The 20,780-nt window shown below is 49.9% G+C and overlaps 2 long non-coding RNA genes across 4 annotated transcripts; both read left to right on the top strand.

Moving 5' to 3' along the window:
- The first annotated feature begins 6,718 nt into the window (after positions 1-6,718).
- On the top strand, positions 6,719-10,532 carry LOC136115279 (uncharacterized). The gene is made up of 4 exons (XR_010653187.2): positions 6,719-6,778; positions 7,980-8,764; positions 8,947-9,035; positions 9,955-10,532. It is a non-coding gene; the product is annotated as an uncharacterized lncRNA (long non-coding RNA).
- A 98-nt stretch (positions 10,533-10,630) lies between these two features.
- Positions 10,631-20,023, top strand: LOC139826443 (uncharacterized). 3 transcript variants are annotated; one of them, XR_011736509.1, is made up of 5 exons: positions 10,631-15,750; positions 16,218-16,297; positions 16,609-17,454; positions 17,551-17,677; positions 18,759-20,023. It is a non-coding gene; the product is annotated as an uncharacterized lncRNA (long non-coding RNA). The 3 variants fall into 3 exon arrangements; XR_011736508.1 differs by having other exon boundaries at positions 17,551-20,023; XR_011736510.1 differs by having other exon boundaries at positions 16,609-16,664; positions 17,551-20,023.
- The last annotated feature ends 757 nt before the right edge of the window (positions 20,024-20,780 follow it).

Genomic DNA, 20,780 nt, shown 5'->3' on the forward strand with positions numbered 1-20,780 from the left:
TTTAAGACAATTCTAGATGTAAACAAGCATTATGGTTCTTATTGGGATATTTTGGCATCTAAACTCTTAAATGGGGGAAAACGTGTGAAGCTCCTGCTAGAACCGCTGCAGGGTGGTGAAGAATGAATGTGGGACAGATCACGTTTAGATGCTTCACTCCGGTCACTTTCAGTCCATAAAGAAGCCAAATAACATGTTTGTGATTTATAAACGTTACTTTAATGTTCATGGTTTTTGCAGGTCACACATCCCAGGGTCTCAGCTGCTGCAGTTCACATAATGTACAGTGAACAGGAGGCGCTGGGTGTCCCTAAAGCGCGCTTCAAATCTGTAGGGTACTCTTACCTGGAACCCTCATTTGACATTTACCATCTTTGGTTTTCTGAGTGTGTTCAACTAAGTAGTAGTTTATTTTTAATGCATCATATTCAATTTATGTTAAAATACTTTCTTTCTAGTCTGTGAAAGTATGCAACGTGACTCAATATGTTTGAATTGTAATTATTGGCCAGGTGACACGTAGTGGAAATAATCTTTATTATGATAGTGATGTTTTTCTCAAGGATTTTGCTAAGAAAAGCGAATTTCTCAGATTAAATGGGTAGAAGTCAGCCAATACTTTTTCAAAGAATGTGAGTTTGTCTCTACCTCTGTGACTAGTTGGAAGTATTCAGGTGTACATAATGTATACATTAAAAACAAATAAAGGCATCACTGATGTTCTGTTGTTGTGTATGGGTGTTTTTTCCTGTTGCTTCATAGTGGTCCAGACAAACTAAACAGAACACAACAGCAGAGTATGAGTCAGTGCACCTGGAGCTGGATCGTGTCATCTTGATCTTTATCACGAGACGTGTGATTCAATCACACTAAAAGAATATTACCAAATTGATATATGTCCACCTGTAAAATAATCGCTACATGCTTCGGTACAGTCTGTGTAGTTATGACAACATAATTTAGATAGCAGCAATTTTTAACCTGTTTTTTCCCTGGTAAATAATTTGTGAAGATAGAATGGAAGAAAAAGATTAACAAAAGTTCATAAAAAAAAAAATAGATTTTGTTATGATTTCCATTCAATTTCTGATCTGTTTACTTTTGTTTTACAGTTATCTCAAAATTCCTGGATACAGAGCAACTGCTTTCCATTTCGGCACAGGTTCCAAAGCAGGATAAGGTATGTTTCAAAATGCACCTTAGATGAGCAGTTACCTGGCTATATATAAGTGTGGCACCTATGCATGATATGGTAGGAAAAAGACTGCGCCTTACAAAGACACGGACTAATGTTGTCATAGTCTGAGAGTGTATCTTATTGTACAGCAGCAGGAGATTCTATAGGAAAACATTAGAAACATTTGGGTTTGCTTCAATATCACGTTTATCTTAATTTATACAAACTGACTGCAAAAGCTGTTGACTTTTTCATCACTCCCCACTCTCATTCTCTGTAAATGTTCATCCTGTTTGACAGTACCAGGATGAGAGAGGAATTTTCTTCACATCAGCATAAAAGGAAAAAGTGTTAACAGACATTTACTCTCTTATTTTTGGAGGTTAATACAATTTTTAATAGCCAAAAGAAAATTAGGCATCTTTCTTACTAGAAATTAAATACTTTCTTAGCTTTTAGGTAAGACAAATTAAGATAAATCAGTCTTTATTGTCTAGAAAGATCATTTTGAAAATGGTTCTTAAGAAGCACTCTTGACCTGGCTCGGCTGTGCTTGTAATGCAGATAAACCGGTATCGATCACTGAGTCAGCTGTGTGAACACGCGAGGTCAGCGATGGGACGTGGCTGTCGGTTCCCGTGACACAGACGCTGCACGAGCCAAGCGCAGGTTTTTCGTGCAGATGTTCCGTGTTCCCCCCGCACAGCACCGGACAGAAAACGAAGCACGTCCTGGCAGAGCATCAGCCAGAACAGTGTCTGGCAGCCCCTTCTGCGGGCGGTTCTCGCCTCGGCCCGTGCTTTTCTGCTGGCCTGTGAATGCAAGGAGCAGCAATGTAGTGAAGAACTGATTCCTGTGAAGTTTTCCCAGGGTCCTGTCTTAGGGATTAAAAGAGTGCCCTGCTCTTATCTGTCACCTTCAATCACATGTCTTACCAGGTGCACCAAAATGAAATGTGGATAAAAGCGCTTATTGCTAAAAGCATAAATAGACAATAGAGCTATAAATGCTTATAACAAGATAGTTTCCTTGAAGGACAAGCAATAGTTGGTGTGTTGATGTTAAAGCTTCATCAGGAAGGCATTTTCTTGCTCAGCGCAGGTTCAGTCTGTGAGCGCGTTGTGCCCCGTGTTGCAGCCCCTGGAGCCTCAGGAGCTGGTGAACAGGGGAGGCTCCGTCACAGAGCGCCCGGGAGAGCTACTGAATGTTCTTCAGGTTCATGTTCCTTACAACCCCCTCTTTCCCCCTCAGGATTTATAGAGAATTTCACCTCTGAAGTCTTCTGGGAGCTGGAGACAGACAGAATCTTTGCCTTGAAAATCACTCCAGTGATCACTTCAGGATCTTTCAGAGAGAGATTTTGTTCATCAGACCTTGTCTTGTATATTGATCTGTACGTTAACACGTGCACTACAAATATCAAACCAAGATAAACACGTGTAGCTCACTACTGGATCTGGGTTAGACCAGACACAGCAGTAACCGCTGTGGGCCTGAGGCAGCGGAACCTCAGCTTTTTTCTACCAAGCATATTGTAACCGTTCCATTATAAGTTGCATTTGCCTGCTGTACCTGAGTAGGATATTTCTGCCAATGCGTTGGAGGCTTCTGCTTGCCTGTGTTCATGCTGGTGTGCCAGCATCCTAGGGACTTACAACTTTGTCACCTCTCCGTGTCTTCTCGCGGGCTGACTTGACTGCTTCCTCAATGACTTATCTAATGCCAGTTAAAGCAATCAGGTACAGGCTCGGTCAAGGTTGTAGTAAATGCAGAAAAATCTCTTTAATGACACATCAGAAAGCTGAATGTTTGTTGCTCCCAGCTTTCATTGCAGAGATCTGTAACACGAAGGAAAGATCAGGTGTGTGACTAAAGCTGGCTGGATGTCTTCGTGTATACAGAGGACCATGCACACCGAACTTGTAACTGCGCTGTTTCCAATCGCAACTGGCCACAATATAGCAGAGCATGTTATCAATGTTAATTCAAGAGCTAACTCCATTGCTTTTATTAAATGCTGGATTGACCTATTCAGTGTGTTCCACTCTCCATACAAGTTTTCATTGCAGAATGTCCCCAGCTGTCCGTGTGTGGGAGGTGACTCCGATTCAGGTCCCCTTAGTTAGAAAAGAGTAGATGGGGTACTCAAGGACCATAAACAAAAAAACCCCAACACCTTTTATTTTGCAGCTTGGCCCAAGTAGCAGGAAGATTTACGCTGCTTAAGCCAAATTGGTGAACAGTTTAACAGCCAAAGGGTTTACACAAAGGAGTTTTGTGGCTCTAAGCCTTAGGTTATACTGCTCATAGAGGGAGAGGAGATGAAATAAGGGTGTAGGAAAGGAAAAGAGAAGCAAAGAAGGAGAACGAAAGGCCCGTCCCCTCCCATGTCAGCCCGCGGCCTTTGTCTGCGGGCCTCGGCTGGTGTTGGGATGTAAATCGCGATTCACCTTCTCCTGAGTGCCCCATCTGCTGCTGGACACGGTGTCCATACGGGATTGTTTTTGCTCTGAGTGACCCATTGCTGCGGGATGAGCTGTTGTTGCCATAATGTCTGAGACATAATTCTGTTGAGTCTCTGGCGCAGGAGGCAGATGGTGCTTGTCTGAAAAACCCCCAGTTTCAATCACTACAAGTGTTCATGGTTTGTTCAACATGAACGTTCTCTCATCCTAAGGGGGACTGTCAATTGGCAATCTTGGTGAGATGCGTTACTGGAGAAATCGTGTCATCGGTGAAATCAAGTGCTTCCTCTTATGAAATCTGTGTATATAAGCAAATTAAAGGTATCTGGACAAAACAAAACATCCTTAAGAGACCCTCCTGTCTCAGTCATTCTGGCTGGGGTCTGAGTGGCTGGAACATGAGGGTGGGCAGGATCAGGGCAGTGAGCAGCAGGGAACACCAAGAGTCACTCATCCTTTCTTCTCAGGACAGCACCGCACTGTGATCATCTGCAGTGCTCAGAATCCTGTGATTTAACAGCACAAATTCTTCTATCATGCAATAGTTCCCACATCTGGTATCTTCTCAGCCAGGAACAAGATGGGTTTAGGGAGGGGATTGCAGATGTAAAGCGTTACCTGCAGTGTGTGGAAAGAAGATGCTCAGAGCCATGAACTGGTTGAGAACTGGGGGTCCCCGGTCTGCAGTTGGTGTTTTGTCTGCTCATCAGACACTGGCGCTAAGTGCTCAAGCAAACTTTCCTTTCCACAGCCAGGCCCACCTGGGAGTTGGTTGAATGCATGAGCTGTCTTTAAAGAACACGTGAATTTATCTGATTCTCCGCTGGATTTTTTTCCCCCGTAGCTTTATGCCACCAGATTTGTTGCATTAATATGTTACTTACATAATTCCCTGCAGACCCACCTCTCAAGCCTCTTGTCATGTTACTTACCTGACACATTCAATGCCTATACATCTCAGTAACAGTGTGCATCTTTGTACAACACAAACATGTGCGTGTGTGTATGCACATAAAGGTATGTAATTTGGGTCAAATCTTTATTTGCTGTATGTAAGTATGATAACACAACTTGCAGAAAAACACAACCTACCAATAAAAACAAGTTTCAGCTTAGGCTTTAGGTGGGTGTCTCTGGTCTGTCATTGCTGGTTTTGTGCTGATCTTCTTTCTGTCTCCATTCACTGGAATCACATCCTCCGTTCAACTGCTGCAAGTCTGCACAGCCAGTCTGTTCAAGACAGTCAGTTTAAGCGTATTCTATTTAAAAGAAAGAAGTCTTTGGACACTCTGAGTTTACAGCTCTGTTCCGAAAGGGCACAAGTTAATACAGGTGGATCAACATTATGTAAATGCCATAGGACAAAATGTGGCTACTGTTGTTTATCTGCTACAATTTCTGCAGCGTTTTCAGACAATTTTAGAAGTAGACTCTTGTAAGGAATCCAGGATCTTGTGCTTACCTGCATATTGCTCATTCTGCACATTGTCTTCAATTAATGCTGACCTGAGGTATTTATCTGCAGTACAACACAGTGTAGATACTAAATCAGGTCTGGAAGCCATCTCAGGAGATGTATTAGCTCATAATTACATCAAAAATAGAAGGAATGCTACTTCCTTGTTTCCTGTGCTTATTGTAATAAGGCACATATGTGGTAGCAAGAGTTCGTGACCCCCATACTTCATATGCTTATAGCAGTGTACAAATAAGTTATTAAAATTAAACTGGCTTTCAGATCTTCTGTTTTAATTACTTTTCCAATTTGACTCTTTGTGTTTTTCTTTATCACTGGAGTCCAACCCCACTCACTGTCCCGCGACTGGGGACTCCAGACAAGGCGACACAGACGTGGGGGTGGCTGCACAGTGGAGCTCAGCGGACTTGAGAACCACTCAGCTGGTGTGAGGATCAGAGACGTACAAAGCAACTTTGCTTTTTAAATGATGAGGATGATGTGCTTTGTTTTGGAAGACATCAGATTTTGAATGTTTAAGGAAGCTGTAACTACCTCGATGTTTCCTTCTTACCGCAGTCGGATTTCTGGTTCTGTCGAGTTGTGCTCCTCTCCCGCACCAAGTGGTGATCGTGGGGCTCAGGGTGAGGGGGGGCAAGGAGGGCGGGGGTGTCCGTGGACTTGAATAAGTTTTGTTTGGGGTTTTTTAGACGCCTCTGTTGACACATTGTATAAAAACTGATTGCTGCAGTGCTAATGAATGAACAGGATGATAAGCAACAGATTTGAGAACCTGTTTGGGTTTTGGTTTATTGAAAAATTATTATTTAACTCAAAAAGCAATAAGATCTTGCAGTGGTCTTCTAATACTTACTGGTAGCTTTTTAATGTACTGGTTTGGAACTTTGAGATTATATTTGATATGAAGTGGCTGTTCCATCGTGGAATATTGCAGGAGTAAACTCTTGCATTTCAGCATTCCTGGCAGATCTGCAGCTTGATAAAGACCTGAGGCTGTTTAGTTTAATCAGACTTTTGTAGATCCCACCTTCACTGTTCAAAGCACTGGCTGTCAATGTGTTTTCTGGTGTTGTCACTTCTTTCTGAACAAAGACGACAGAGGTACACAGCTCTACTGGTATTGTCTGTTTTATTTAAACATGGAACTTTAACTTGAAAGCTTAGAAAGCTGTGGTCTGTGGTATATCTTTGTAATGTTTGTAAATTCTTATGCAGATACTCTTATGCCAACCAGCACGAACTTTTGTGAGTGTGAACTGCTGTGCAGTTAGAAAGAAGAAAGGTGTGTGAGCTAAACCAGCAGGAAGGCTGCAGCCGTGTAACCTGGGGGGCGCAAACGGCACGAAACGGGCTGCAGCGGCGGAGCCCTCGGTCCCGGGCTGTCCCGGGCAGACGCAGCCTGAAAGCTCCCGGCCCCGCCCTGCGGGCGGACAGCGCCGCTCTGCGGCCGCCGGTGGCTCCGGGACGGGAGGCGAGGGGCAGGGGGGGCCAGTGCCGGGCGCGGAGGCGGGGGGGGGGGGCGCAGCCCGGTGGCGGACGCGGACGGGATTGGCTCCTGCGCGGGATGGGCGGGGACACGCTGCGTAAGTGCGCGGGCCGCGGAGCGCGTGCCGGCGGTGCGGCGGCTGGAGCAGCGCGCGAGGAACGGCGGGGCCGGCGGTGAGCGAGGGGCGGGCGGACAGCGGGGAGGCTGGACGGGGCCGGCCCGGGACCGGCTGAGGGGCGAGGCTGGAGGGTGACAGACGGGCTGGTTTCGGAAGGAGGAAGGCGAGGGGCAGCCAGCCGCAACAGCGCGGCCCCAGGCCGGGGCGAGGGGGAAACACGCGGGCGGCTGTGAGGGAAGGGAGCCCCGCGCTGAGCGCTGCGCGGGGCTCGGGCGGGGCCGTGGGGCGGAGGGGGAGCCCCCGTAGTGACACAGGACAGAGGGAGGAAAGCGAGCGGGAGGGGGCAGCGGCGGGTCGGGAGCGCCAAGGGGGGGCGCGAGGGGCGGGGGGGGCCGGGAACGGAGGGAGCGGCGGAGGAACCTGAGGGCGGGACGGCGCGGGAGGAGCTTAGGCGGGAAAAGCTGAGGTACCTCGGGGAGGGGATGATATCGGGGGAGGCTTTGACGGGAAAGGCTGAGGTACCTCAGGGAGGGGATGATATCGGGGGAGGCTTTGACAGGAAAGGCTGAGGTACCTCAGGGAGGGGATGATATCGGGGGAGGCTTTGACGGGAAAGGCTGAGGTACCTCGGGGAGGGGATGATATCGGGGGAGGCTTTGACAAGAAAGGCTGAGCTACCTCGGGAAGGGGATGATATCGGGCGAGGCTTTGACGGGAATGGCTGAGGTACCTCAGGGAGGGGATGATATCGGGGGAGGCTTTGACGGGAATGGCTGAGGTACCTCAGGGAGGGGATGATATTGGGGGAGGCTTTGACGGGAAAGGCTGAGGTACCTCAGGGAGGTGATGACATCGGGGGAGGCTTTGGCGGGAAAGGGTGAGGGACTTAAAGGAGAGGACGGAAGGGAGAGAGGTTTTGGTGGTAAAGGCTGAGGTACCTCAGGGAGGAGATGGCATCGCAGAGGCTGCAGTGGGAAGTGCTGAGGTAGCTCTGGGACGGGATGGCACTAAGGTGTGGTTTCAAAGGGAAATGCTGAGGTACTTTGAGGAAAGGATGCTGGGCTAGGAACTATGAACACATCAGATCGGTTAAGAGAATGTTGATGACAGAAATTTCTACAGTAAAGTATTCCAGCAAAGACAGGGAGATGAGCAAAACTTATATCAGGCCTCCTAGGATTCCTGCAGGTTAGGGGTCAGGGATGATGAGGTTGTTAACTCGGTCCTAACTTTTTCTTTCTCTCCCTCTCTTGCAGCACCAGACTGAATGGAGAAGCAAGTGGATGGGAAGTTCCTGCGCCACGACACAGACCACATTTATTACTCTCGCCCTCCGAGACCCGGAGAACCGAACCGTTCTCATCGTGCCTTGAAGCAACCTCTGCTCATGCGCTTCTCCCAGGGAGAAGGCAGAATGGGAGTGACTCGCCACGTTATACCACAGGGTGCACACTCTGCAGCTTTCAAGCCCAGCTCTGCGTTAGCTCACCCCTGCAATTTTGCACCGCCCACGCAAATTTGAGTTGTCACTGGTTGTTGCAGCGTTTGGCTTTGGTGAGGACAGCGTGTGTTTGTCAGCAGTTGGTGTAGGGTGGAATCTTGAGGAGAAAGTGATATTTCCGTGCCAGAACTGGTTGGTGTTTGCATGGTATTGTGGTAGTTGTTCCCACAGGTGATCAGTGCTGGAGTGTTATTGCAGGATGAGGGGATTTTGAAGGCTTGTCTGTGAGATGCACTAGAGGCAGCAGTTGCAAGCGAAAGGCTGAGGTGTGGAGAGTTTGTCGGTGGGTTTTGGACAGTTGTCAGTTGAAGAGTTGGTTGTTTGCAGGTGAGGTGTAGAGCAGAGGGTGAAGCTGACTTTGCCTGGGCGGCGCAACTGGATGGGTGTGCAGAGCTGAGGAGAGCGGGCTTCTGCGGGTGACCCTAAAGCTGGAGAACCAGCCAGCGGCAGCTCCAGACAGTCCCGCTGCCGAGCTTGGCCGTGTAGGGCCAGTGCCCTGGGGCACAGGGAGTGTGACCCTCCGCAAGCACCAAACAGCAGGTGAGGACTGTGGGGATTTGTACTGAGCTATGATATCTCTAAGGCATGTGCGAGGGGCCGGGGCCAAGGCAAGGTGGGCTCGTTGTGGGGTGTGGGGAGGTGTCAGCCCCCGGACTCAGCCCCTGTCTGATTGTAGTGCCCTTGGGCTGGTGTAGCTCAGTCCTCTGTGTGTTTCTCTTCAGGTGGAGCAGCGTGCAAAGGAAAAGCAAGGAAGGAGAGGAAGGTGGTGAACCTATGAGGAAGAGTGTAGCGAATCTGGCGTGGACTCACGGTAAGGTGCCATGAGAGACATTTATTACAAACTCAGGTTTGCATTTATACTCGCTATGATGCTTGCTCAAGCATTTGCTCTTTAGCTAAGTTAGACATTACATGAGCGATGTAACTGCCATATACGCATTTTTTTCTATAGTAAGCTGTCCCTCTGTCCCTGATGTATCAGTCCTGTATCCTGTATCTTAGTAGTCATAATTTTTCCCCAAGTAGATGAATATTTGCAAGCAGCTTTATCTCCAGTCACTACCTGTTCATATAATTCTCATTCATCTTTGTGCCATGTCTCCAACTGAAATGTACCAGTTGTAGGAAAGTCTAGCACATGATTAGCAATCCATTCTAATAAACTCACCAATCAGACCCCTGATACATCCTGATTTTGCGTTTGTAGCGCATGTTGAAGGACATCCAGGGTTTGTCTTTGCTTAAGGGATAACTTCCCTCCCATGGTTCCCAATCGCTCACCTTTCGTTGGTGGTGGGCGCGCACTGTCCTGGTTCCCGGTCCTGTTTCCTGGTTCGATTGGGCTTCGCTACCAGAGCGGCTGCTGCCTTTATAGGCACGCTGAAAGTCCCTGTTCCAGGGCGCCATTTGTAGCGAATGCGGTACGGACTCTCTTTTAAGGTGCAATGAGAGATGTTTATTACAAATTCAGGCTTGTGTTTATACTCGCTATGATACTTGCTCAAGCATTTGTTGATTAGCTAAGTTAGTCATTACATGAGTGATGTGTTTTGTGTTCCCACCAAAGTCACTGCCATAAACACCTTTTTTGTCTATCACAAGCTGTCCCTCTGTCCTTGATGCATCAATCCTGTATCAACTCCTCTGTCCTTGATGTATCACATAGCATACAGTCCTTTGTTCTTGTATTTTTCCACTAATGCTTGTTCTCATGCTGTTGACTCTTGCAGTTTCTCATGTGCCCGGTCTTCCGTGTACTGACACAGAAGAGCGATCACGAAAGAGGATTGGAGCGCACCTGTGAGTCAAGCAGAGTCAAGAAAGAAGATGACAGTGGTGGACCTGTGAGTCAGGAGGGGACAAAAGAGGAGAAAGGTGATGGAGCTACGAGTCAAGAGTGAGGAGGAAGATGGGCAGCCTGAGCCAGCGAGAAGGAGAATGTATCCTTAAGCACAGGGAACGATCTGTGATTAGTGCGTCCCCCTCCCACCCCTAGAAACCGTGCTCGGGGGTAAAGTGGTAAAATGGGAGCAGGGGCTGTTGGCTGTGTTTTGGGAGGTGGGGGTGGTGAGCAGGGGCTGGGCTCTTGGACTTGGGAGCAGTTAAGGGAGCAGGGTGGTCATCCCTTGGGAGGTGTCTGTCTGCCAGCAGGTAAAGGAGGGGGAAGAGGATCCTGCCGGGGTGAGGGCCTGGCCAGCTCTCCACTCCCAGGGCTCTTGATGCTGGTGTGGTGTGTTGCTGTAAGTGCCAGGGGTGACTGGCAAAGAAAGTCTTTGTGGGGTGCATGCTGGGAAACTGTGCTGCTACGGAGGGGCTGGGTTGGTGGGAAGGCCTGTGCGGGGGGCCGGGGCCAAGGCAAGGTGGCCTTGTGGTGGGGTGTGGGGATGCGTCAGCGACCGGACTCGCCCCCTCGTGTGACTGTACGGGCCTGGGGTGGGTATATTTTTGTTTTCTGTGCATCTCTGTTCGGGTGGAGCAGCTCGCAAAGGTGAAAGCAAGAAAGAAGAGGAAGGTGGTGAACCTACGAGGAAGAGCGATCAAGAAAGAGGATTGGAGTGCATCTGCAAGTCAACAGGGATCAAGAAAGAAGATGACGGTGGTAGACCTGCGAGTCAGGAGGGATCAAGAAAGAAGAGGAGGAAGGTGATGGAGCTGCGAGTCAGGAGTGAGGAGGAAGAAAATGTCCCCCTTGGGACAGGGACCTCCCTGTAATCAGGACTGCGCCCTCCCACCCCTGGAAACTGCTCAGGGGCCCAGACATCCATGGGAAGGTTGTGTCCGACAACACGAGCCAGATCTTCAGCACTGGCTGCTGTTCAGCTGGGACCAGGGGCTGCTGGTGGGGTTTTGGGAGGCGGGGTGGGTGAGTAGAGGCTGGGCTTTTGTACTCATGAGTGGTTGAGAGAGAGGGCTGGACACCTCTTGGGAGGTGTCTTGTCTGTCTGCCATCAGCTAAAGGAGGGGGAAGAGGATCCTGCCGGGGTGAGGGCCTGGCCAGCTCTCCACTCCCAGGGCTCTTGATGCTGGTGTGGTGTGTTGCTGTAAGTGCCAGGGGTGACTGGCAAAGAAAGTCTTTGTGGGGTGCATGCTGGGAAACTGCTGCTACGGAGGGGCTGGGTTGGTGGGAAGGCCTGTGCGGGGGGCCGGGGCCAAGGCAAGGTGGGCTTGCTGTGGGATGTGGGGATGCGTCAGCGACCGGACTCACCCCCTATGTGACTGTACGGGCTTGGGGTGGGTGTATTTCTGTCTTCAGGGCATTTCGGTTTGGGTGGAGCAGCTCACAAAGGCGAAAGCAAGAAAGGAAAGTAAGGTTGTGAACTTACGAGAAAGAGTGATCAAGAAAGAGGATTTGAGTTCATCCGGGAGTCGAGGGATCAAGAAAGAAGAGGAGGAAGGTGATGGACGTGCATATTGAAAATGAGAGGGAAGATGGGCAACCTGAAGCATGGAGCAAGGGAATGTCTCCTAGAACAAAGGGACCTTTCTGTAATCAGAGATCCCCCCTCCTACCCTACAAACTGAACAAAGAGGACTGCGAGAGGGAGCGCTCTGACAGGACAAGAGGTATCAGTAAATCTGGCAAGAGGACAGTGGGGGAAGCGCTCTGGCGGATCAACAAGTCTCAATATATGTGGCAAGAGGATGATGGGGGAGAGTTCACCAGTGGTTCAAAAGTCACCCAGAAAAAGGGGAAGAGGATGTCAAGGGGGGAGCGCTCTGGTCGATCACAAGACTCTCCTAAAAAACACAACAGGATGGTGGTGGGGGGGAATGTCCTATATGGGACAAGGGGTCCCGAGAAATCCAGCAAGAGGATGGTGGGGGGGAGCACTCCAGCAGACCAAGAATGTACTAAGGAGAGGCAAAAGGACGGCAGGAGGAGAGACCCAGTGGGTCAAGAGGTACCGAGAAATCCAGCAAGAGGACGACAGGGAGGAGCTCTTTAGCAGGCCAAAATCCCACTGAGGAAAGGCAAGAGGACAGCAGGGGAGAGCGCTCCAGTTCTTCAAGTGACTTCCCAGGCAGAAGGCAGGAGCATGGCGGGGCAGGACTGCGGCAGGTCAAGAATTCTCAGTCTGGCAATAGGATGGCGGGGAGGAGCGTTCCAGCGGGAGAAGAGCGCCCTGACTAGAGGCAAGACAAGGGTGAGGGAGAGCACTCGGACGTGTCAAGAAGACTCCCCCAAAAAGTGCAAGAGGAAGGCCGGTGGGGAGAGCAATCCAGCAGATCAGGAAGTCTCAATAAATGTGGTAAGAAGGTGGCAGGTGGGAGCTCCCCAGTGGTTCAAGAGGTCCCAAGATATCCAGCAAGAGAACTGTGAGGGGGAGCGCTCCAACAGGTCAAGCGGTGTCAAGAAATCCAGCAAGACAATGGTGGAAAACGCTCCGGTGAGTCACAAGATTCCCCCAAAAAAAGGCAAGAGAATGGTGCAGGGGAGCACTCTGGTGGATCAAGAAGCACCCAGGAAAAGGGGAAGAAGATGGTGGGGGGGAGCACTCTGGTTGGTCACAAGACTCCCCCAGAAAACACAAGAGGGTGGCAGGGGGAACGCCCTAATGGGTCAAGAGGACCCAAGAAATCCAGCAAGAGGACGGCGAGGGGGAGCACTCCAGCAGGTCAGGAAGTCTCGATAAATGCGGTAAGAGCATGGTGGGTGGGAGGCCCCCAGTGGTTCAAGAGGTCCCAAGAAATCCAGCAAGAGGGCGGCGAGGGGGAGCGCTCTGGCAGATCAGGACGTCTCAATAAATGCGGTAAAAGGATGGTGGGTGGGAACCCCCCAGTGGTTCACAAGGTTCCAGGAAATCCAGCAAGAGGACGGCGTGGGGGAGCGCTGTGGCAGATGAAGAACCCTCAGTACATCTGGCAAGAGGACGGTGAGGGGGTGCTCTGATGGGTCAAGGTTGCTCTGAAAAAAGCCCAAGAGGGTGGTAAGGAGAAGCTCACCGGTGATTCACGAATCACCCAGAAAAAAGGGAAGAGGACAGTGCGGGGGAGCTCTTCAGTTGTTGAAGAGAATCCCCAGAAAAAGGCAGGAGGATGATGAGGGGGAACACTCTGGCGGGTCAAGAAGTCTCAATAAGTCCGGCAAGAAGACGGTGGGGAGGAGAGCTCGTGTGGGTCAAGAGGTCCCAAGAAACCCAGCAAGAGGACAGCAGGGGCGAGCGCTCCGGCAGATCAGGAAATCTCGATAAATGCAGTTAGAGGATGGTGGGTGTGAGCCCCTCAGTTGTTTAAGACGTCCCAAGAAATCCAGCAAGAGAACTGCGAGGGGGAGCGCTCCGGCAGGTCAAGCGATGTCAAGAAATCCAGCAAGACAATGGTGGAGAACTCTCCGGTGAGTCACAAGACTCTCCCAAAAAAGGCAAAAGAATGGTGCAGGGGAGCACTCTGGTGGATCAAGAAGCACCCAGGAAAAGGGGAAGAGGATGGTGGGGGGAAACGGCCTGGTTGGTCACAAGACTCCCCCAAAAACCACAAGAGGGGGAACGCCCTAATGGGTCAAGAAGTCCCAAGAAATCCAGCAAGAGGACGACAGGGAGGAGCTCTTTAGCAGGCCAAAATCCCACTGAGGAAAGGCAAGAGGACAGCGGGGGAGAGCGCTCCAGTTCTTCAAGTGACTTCCCAGGCAGAAGGCAGGAGCATGGCGGGGCAGGACTGCGGCAGGTCAAGAATTCTCAGTCTGGCAATAGGATGGCGGGGAGGAGCGTTCCAGCGGGAGAAGAGCGCCCTGACTAGAGGCAAGACAAGGGTGAGGGAGAGCGCTCGGATGTGTGAAGAAGACTCCCCCAAAAAAGTGCAAGAGGAAGGCCAGGGGGAGAGCAATCCAGCAGATCAGGAAGTCTCAATAAATGCGATAAGAGGATGGCGGGTGGGAGCCCCCCAGTGGTCCAAGAGATCCCAAGAAATCCAGCAAGAGGACGGCAAGGGGGAGCGCTCCAGCAGATCAGGAAATCTCGATAAATGCGGTTAGAGGATGGTGGGTGGGAGCCCCACAGTTGTTTAAGGCATCCCAAGAAATCCAGCAAAAGGACGGCGAGGGGGAACGCTCTGGCAGATCAGGACGTCTCAATAAATGCGGTAAGAGGATGGCGGGTGGGAGCCCCCCAGTGGTTCAAAATGTCCCAAGATATCCAGGAAGAGAACTGTGAGGGGGAGCGCTCTGGCAGGACAAGCGATGTCAACAAATCCAGCAAGACAATGGTGGAGAACGCTCCGGTGAGTCACAAGACTCCACCAAAAAAGGCAAGAGAATGGTTAGAGGATGGTAACAGGCAGCTTTGAGAGCACTCTGGTGGATCAAGAAGCACCCAGGAAAAGGGGAAGAGGATGGTGGGGGGAAACGGCCTGGTTGATAACAAGACTCCCCCAAAAACCACAAGAGGGTGGCAGGGGGAACGCCCTAAGGGGTCAAGAGGTTCCAAGAAATCCAGCAGGAGGACGGCGAGGGGGAGCGCTCCAGCAGGCTGAGATTGTACTAAAGAAAGGCAAAAGGACAGCAGGAGGAGAGACCCAGTGGGTCAAGAGGTCCCAAGAAATCCAGTAAGAGGACAACAGGGAGCAGTGCTCTGGCAGGCCAAAATCTCAGTGAAGAAAGGCAAGAGGACAGCAGGGGGGAGTGCTCCAGTTCTTCAAGTGACTTCCCAGGTAGAAGGCAGAAGGACGGTGGGGTAGCGCTGGGACAGGTCAAGATTTCTCAATCTGGCAATAGGACAGCAGGGAGGAGCATCCAGCGGGACAGGAGCGCCCTGAAAATAGGCAAGACAAGGGTGAGTGAGAGCACTCCGAGATGTCAAGAAGTGTCAAAAAATCTGGTAAAGGATGGCAGGGGGGAGTGCTGTGGATATTCAAGAGACTCCCCAGTAAAAGGCAAGAGGACGGCGCGGGGAAGTGCTCCAGCACGTCAAGATCGCACTGAAGAAAGGCAAGGTCACAGTGGGGGGGAGCATTCCCGTTGTTCCAATGGTTCAAAAGGTCCCAAGAAATCCAACAAGAGAACTGCGAGGGGGAGCGCTCTGGCAAGTTAAGCGGTGTCAATAACCCCAGCAAGGTAACGGCGGAGAGCGCTCTGGTGAGTCACGAGACTCCCCTACAAAGGACGAGAGGATGGTGGAGGGGAGCCCACCAGTGGTTCAAGCAGCACCCAGGAAAAGGGGAGGAGGCTGACGAGGGGCAGGCCTCTGGCGGGCCAAGATCGCTGAGGGAAGGTGCGGGGGAGCTTGCTGGTGGCTCAAGAGACCTCTAGAAAAAGGTAAGAGGGCGGCGGGGGGTGGGAGGGCGCCTCAGCTGGTGAAGAGGAACCCCGAAAACAAGGCAAGAGAATGTTGGTGGGGGGAGCGCTCTGGCGGTTCCAGAGGCTCCCCGAGATCCGCTCAGACGGCAGCGGGTAACGCGGCAGCTCAGCGTCAATCAAAGAACAGGAAGGCGGTTGACCTGCAATTCCAGAGCGAGGAGGAAGACTGGCAACCCGAACGAGGAGCAGCAGAACTTGGCATGGCCTCTGAAATCCTCCTTTAATCTGGGCTCAGGTAAGCTGGAAGCAGGGGACATAGGCTGGGGTTTGGGAGGTGGGCAGGTGAGAAATGATCCGCATTTTTGATCTCCTGAGTGACTGAAGCGCCTGGGAGTTCATTTGGAGTCGTTGCCTTACTTGATTTTACACTGACTTTTGCATTATATTTTAATGACGTAGAATTTTCCGTTTTGACATCGAAACCTAAACTTCTTTGGAAATTCATCCTCTGTCCCTTCAGTCTCAGCTCGTGGCACTTCCACTGTCTCGTGGCCCGCGTTTCAATGTACATTAGATCGCTTCCTGGGCCTTGGATTTTAAGTAATGGTCCGTCACAAGTTTGTTTTTCTTGTCCTTAACGGGCAGCTTTGAGAGCTCTCTAAGGAAAAGTGATATCTTTTTACCTTGTTACTGCTCTTTCCATGTTACGAGCAGCCACCCTCTTTATGATCAGTCTCATGCTTTTCTTCCTTTCTTGCCCAGGTTCAGAAGACCGGGAATTCCAAGCTTCAAGTTTCCTGTGGAACATTGCGGGAGACCTTGATAACGTGGCAATGAGGGAGGTGATGAAGAGAAACAATACCTGTTCCTTTCCCATTTCAAGACGTTATTTTTTACCTTCCTGGTAGCTGTGAGATGATTTGCAATCTTGCGCTAGCATCTGCCTGAAAGAGAACACGGACCCTTTGGGTGCCTCCTCAAGAAATACTTGCTCTATGGTTCTGGCGATGTCCAGGCTTCAAGGGTGGGGCATAGGGGAGTGTAAATCTTAGGGGGCCTCCCGGGATGTCTGCAGGTTTGGGTGACCCGTGGCTGGGACGGGGACACCGAGGTTGTCAATCTTGCCCTGAATCTCTCGCTCCCTCTCTTGCAGCACCCGAGACCGAATGGAGGAGCAAGTGTACGGGAAGTTCCTGCGCCACGACACAGGTCACATTTATCGCTCTCGCCCTGAGAGACCCGGAGAACCAAACCGTTCCCATCGTGCCTTGAAGCAGCCTCTGCTCACGCGCTTCTCCCAGGGAGAAGGCAGAATGGCAGTAGCTCGCCACGTTATACCACGGGGTGCACACTCTGCAGCTTTCAAGCCCAGCTCTGCGTTAGCTCACCCCTGCAATTTTGCACCGCCCACGCAAATTTGAGTTGTCGCTGGTTGTTGCAGCGTTTGGCTTTGGTGAGGACAGCGTGTTTGTCAGCAGTTGGCGTAGGGTGGAATCTTGAGGAGAAAGTGATATTTCCGTGCCAGAACTGGTTGGTGTTTGCATGGTATTGTGGTAGTTGTTCCCACAGGTGATCAGTGCTGGAGTGTTATTGCAGGATGAGGGGATTTTGAAGGCTTGTCTGTGAGATGCACTAGAGGCAGCAGTTGCAAACGAAAGGCTGAGGTGTGGAGAGTTTGTCGGTGGGTTTTGGACAGTTGTCAGTTGAAAGTTGGTTGTTTGCAGGTGAGGTGTAGAGCAGAGGGTGAAGCTGACTTTGCCTGGGCGGCGCAACTGGATGGGTGTGCAGAGCTGAGGAGAGCGGGCTTCTGCGGTTGACCCTAAAGCTGGAGAAGCAGCCGGCAGCTCCAGACAGTCCCGCAGGGCCGGGCAGGGCCAGTGCCCTGGGGCACAGCGAGCGTGACCCTCCGCAAGCACCAAACAGCAGGCGAGGACCGTGGGGATTTCTACTGAGCTATGATATCTCTAAGGCCTGTGCGAGGGGCCGGGGCCAAGGCAAGGTGGGCTCGCTGTGGGGTGTGGGGAGGTGTCAGCCCCCGTCTGACTGTAGTGCCCTTGGGCTGGTGTAGCTCAGTCCTCCCTGTGTTTCTCTTCAGGTGGAGCAGCGTGCAAAGGAAAAGGAAGGAGGCGAACCTGTGAAGAAGAGTGATCGAGAAGGAGGGTTGGAGCGCACCTGTGAGTCAAGAGGGAGCCAGAAAGAAGACACGGGTGGTGGAACCACAGGTCAGGAGAGCTCAAGGAAGGAGAAAGATGATTGGGGCAGTATGGGTTTTTCTAGCTCACGCGCTAATGGAAACAGTTTGGATAATAAAAGAAATATATTCAAAACCAATAATTAAAGGCAGGGAATGTTTATATGCTATGTATTGGATAGACCTGAAGGTGTATTTGTTCCTACAACAAAGGTGAAGTTACAATGGTAATTAACTGAAGATGTGAATTTCCAGATTGCATTGGCAACATACGCAGGGAACATATCAGTTTATTACCCTCAACATAAACTGTGGGCTGAAATTGGTAATTTACCGTTGTATGGCAAGTGCTGCTGTCAGCAACGACAAGACTGAATTTACCGATGCCTCTGGTTGCTCACGTAAAGTTGTAATTACATGGCTAAACTCAGATACCCAGTGTTGCAAACACAATGTAGAAAAAGGAGACCAGGGGTCAAACAAGTTCTTGAGCTGACAGCTGTTAGGATCGCTTTTGAGTGTTCTGTAATGAGCCTTTGAATGTTGTAACTGACTCATATTGTGCAGCTGGCATACTTATCCGCCTGGAAGCTTCTTTTCTTAAGGAAGAGGATGATCCTCTTTTGATGGCTGAATTGAGAATGCTATGGTTCCTAATAAATCATAGACGTCATGGTTTTTATGCAGCGCACATCCGCTCTCGCGCTGCCCTTCCAGGACCTCTTGCGGAAGGCAATAGGAGGGCCGATGCACGAGCTGTGCCGCTTACTGTGCCTAAAGCCTTGGAGCAAGCTAAATTATCACATAAACTCTTTCACCAGAATGCAAAGTCGTTAAAACGACAATTTCAAATTACAACGGATCAGGCCAGGAGCGTTCTTATGTCCTGCCCTGATTGCCAACAGTCGGCACCCGTGCCATCCAAAGAGGGTGTTAATCCAGGAGGGATTACTGACAAGTACAGCCAGCTGATGTAACGCGTTGTTCTGAATTGGGTAAATACGTACATGTTTCTGTAGACGCTCATTCCAGATTTCTCGTTGCGGCTGCACGCACTGGTGAAAGAGCACGGGACGTCTGTAAACAGTGGTTGGCGTGTTTTGCTGTTTCAGGAGTTCCAGGATATGTAAAACCAGAGGAAAGCGGAACGCACGCTGGATTAGAGGAGCGATCCCCCGAGTGCCCAGCGCGCCGTAATAAAAGTGCCTGCTTTTTAACACTTTCAAAACAGTGTTAGAGAGTCTGTTTGCCGACTTTTCGGTATCGTTTTCTGGCGACGAGGATGGGATAATCTGCCTGACCTCCCGTGGACCCCAGGATCTCTGGGACCTTGTGCCGGCACCGGGGAATTCCCGGAAGGGATCACGGATCCTCGGGCCAGCTCGGGACGTGGGTAAAACCCCATCAATGAGATAAGGCACTTTCATAGTCTGGTTTGTTTGCAGGCTGCCTGCGCGAGACGTGGGCGACACCAGCGCGTTGGGTCTGCGCGTTTTGGTAAATTGGGTAAATTAAAAAGAAATAAAAAACTAAAGAGGAAAATGAGAAAACAATAAATAAAAGAGAAAAACGAGGGAATGGTAATTTGGTAAAGGTACCTTTAGTGATTTTGCTGTTTGTGCCTTAGCAATTGTATGATTGTTTGTGTCTTTAGTGATTTGTTGTTGTTGTTACTTGTGTCTTGGGTGATTTTGTAGTCCAATACTTATGGTTCACCAATTGTCTGTTATTGTGATTGTGAAATAGGTAGTGGACAATGGACAGGAGCGATTCGGAAGAAATCCCCCCCGGGCTGTGTTTTGTGACATTGGAAAAGGATCGTTTGACTCCCTGGGGAACAGCAACCAGGGAATATTGTAATTAATGGTGGCCACTGTAAATAATATTAATATGCTGCACAGGTCTGGGTGGGTATACCCGAGATGTGTAGTATAGTAATGCACTACATGTAATATATAATGAGATATGTTTTAAATCATATATTGTCTATTATATAATGCATATTACACAGTACAAAATGTTACATACGCATTGTATTTGAAAAAGGATAATCAGAGAAAGAAATTGAAACCAGTAAAAGGTTTGTTGACGAACAGATATTGGTGTACAATACACAGAGAACATTAGATCAGGATTGTCCCTTGGTGAATGCAGGGTGGCATCCTAATGTCCTTATATCGGGGGACAGGCTGAATTGGTATGGACAGTGCATTTTATATGGGATTGGACACGCTGTGCCTAAAGCTGTAAATACGCCAAAGCCTTCTGAGATAAAACAGGATCGTCTGTGCCTCATTTGCTACACCCCTTTATCTGTTTCCCAAATTACGATTTAGACTGTATTTACCATTGTAAAAATAAAGCTTTCCCCCTTTAATTTTTGTCATGTATTGGAGCCCGTCCTACCTAAACTGTAGAAAAGACAGCAGCCATGTGTATTTTTAAATAAAGATTAAATCAAGTCTGCTAGCCCATTATCTTTAAGCGTTCTACTGTGATCACCTCCCTCCCAAGGTTTTGTGTCTATTGTATCAGGGCCTGACACCCACGGCCACAGTGGATGAATCGCCATGGGCACAGCACCAGGACCCGCTTGTTGGTGTCCAGGGTATCCACTCCAGCAGACACTGTTAGTAAAAGAGCACATCATGGAACTGGAGAACCATCTAATTGTGTCATTATACACATTCACTGCTCTTTTTTCTGCTTTATACCCCTGGTAGCTTTTTAAAATGGCACAGTTTGAAAAGGATTTCTGTTTTGGCCCTGCACACGGAGGCTGATTTTCCTTTTCTAGGGCCTCCCACCCGGTTCACCGCACCCGTGTGATCACTGCGCTGCACGTGGGCAAAATCAGCTGTGCCCTGTGTTTCTCCCGTAAAATAGTAAGAACGCTAATACAATCGTGCCAGGAACTACCTTCACTGTGAATATTTGAAGGAACCCACTGCTAATGTATTGTTAATTGGTACTTGCATTGTGGATTAGATGCAACAAAAATCCATACTTTCTTTTATCCTTTGCTGTACAGGAGGTGGTTGAACTTTTCTATAGCAGATTCAATCACCTGTTGTAAAGTGAGATGGTCGTCTCCTGTGAGGAAGCAGGGTAGATTTACCCATGCTCTATAAGCA

This window comes from Patagioenas fasciata, chromosome Z (assembly GCF_037038585.1).
Source record: "Patagioenas fasciata isolate bPatFas1 chromosome Z, bPatFas1.hap1, whole genome shotgun sequence".
Lineage (NCBI taxonomy): Eukaryota > Metazoa > Chordata > Aves > Columbiformes > Columbidae > Patagioenas > Patagioenas fasciata.